Below are 1,759 nucleotides of genomic sequence, written 5' to 3'. Positions count from 1 at the left end.
CAAGAACGGTGGCAACTGATGAGTCTTTGTCTGGTTAACTACATATTGATTAGTTAGAATATGAAATGAAAATTTTAACTTTTTAATTGACTTCACACCTTCCAAGTGTTATTCACGTCATATCGTCGGATTGCTACTTCCTATCTTCTTTCTTTTTCTTACTCCTATTTCTTTTTCTTTTTTCCCCTTTTTGCTTGTTGTGCAAAAAGATTATTCTATTTGTTTTAATTTACGTGAACCTATTTTTTTTGTTCGTTTCAAAAAGAATAATTTTTTTTTAAATATGAAAATAATTTAGTTTAAACTTTTAATTTTATTCTTACTGAGAAGCTTTTATAACCATACAAATACTTTAGACCCTTTTTTGACTTGTTTAGGAACACAAGTTTCAAAAGTATTCATCTTTTTTAAAATTTCATGCCCAATTAAATAAGTTCATATAAATTAGAACGGAAAAATAGGTGAAAATTCTAATTATGGAGTTCGAAGTACGAGAGTGTTTTTAAAATCAATGCAAGAAAAGATTTTTATTACTTCTATCAAAAACATTCAATATCAAGGATTCTGATTGTGATTACATCATAAAGCAAGCGAGTAAAAACTAGAGTCCGAAACCAAAATGTTGCTATTTTGGACTCAAAATACATAAATAGGTGTAAAAAAAAAAGGTAACAATAATATATATAGCGTCAGAAATAGTGGCGCTATATATTAACGGTAACTGGAGAGTTTATGTATAGCGCCACTATTTCTGGCGTTATACACTGTCAGAGTGATATAGCGCCACTATTTCTGGCGTTATACACTGACAGTGATATAGCGCCAGAAATAGTGGCGTTATATCCCTCCCCAAAAACTCTCCATCTTCTTCTTCCCCCGTCTTCTTCCTCCATTATTCTAATCCCCCCTTCCTAAAATTGGTCCCCCCCCTCTGTCCGCCACTAAAAAAAAAAAAAAATTTTGGGTCCCCCCGGCACATAAAACTTGAAGAACGTAGGTCCCACACTCGAGTAGAGCTTCTTGTTATTGTTGATTCACGCTTTCGGAGTCAAATTTTTGATCTATTTGCTTTCCGAAAATTCTAAATCGAGGTATTTCGATTTATTTTAAGTTGAAACTTTTATAATAATGCATATTATTTGATTTGTATGTGTTCTATTTCGGTTGGTGGTTTTATTTTCGAAATTAGCATCTTAAATTTATCCGGATTTAATTTTACTGTTTTATATAAAAATATAAATTTGTCTGTTAATATTCTCATTTATATATATGTGCTTTCATGCCGTTTTGTGTTTTATTTGCAATTAAATTTATTTGTTATTTATGTTTAGTTTAGATTATTTTTTAGCGTAGTAAAATCTAGACCTTTTTAGCGTAGTAAAACGTAGACCCTTTTAGCGTAGTAAAATTTAGAGCCTTGTAGCGTAGTAATGTGTAGTATTTTAGCTTAGAATTCCTTTTGTTTTAGTATCTATTACTGGTATTTCGATCCTCAAAATATGGAGCCCGGAATCCATACGTAAGTAATTTGTACAATTAAGTTATTAAAAAATATGAATTTAAATTATAAGAAAATACATAATTATTAATGATAATTTTGGGCCACTGGGCCTCAAAATATCGAGCCCGGAACCCATACGTAAGTAATTTGTACAATTAAGTTATTAAAAAATATGAATTTAAATTATAAAAAAATACATAATTATTAATGATAATTTGGTGCCACTGGGCCTCAAAATATGGAGCCCGGAACCCATAC

The sequence above is a fragment of the Nicotiana attenuata genome, unplaced genomic scaffold, assembly GCF_001879085.1.
Source record: "Nicotiana attenuata strain UT unplaced genomic scaffold, NIATTr2, whole genome shotgun sequence".
NCBI lineage: Eukaryota > Viridiplantae > Streptophyta > Magnoliopsida > Solanales > Solanaceae > Nicotiana > Nicotiana attenuata.
The sequence above is the reverse complement of the archived record's forward strand: the minus strand, read 5'-3'. Positions refer to the sequence as shown.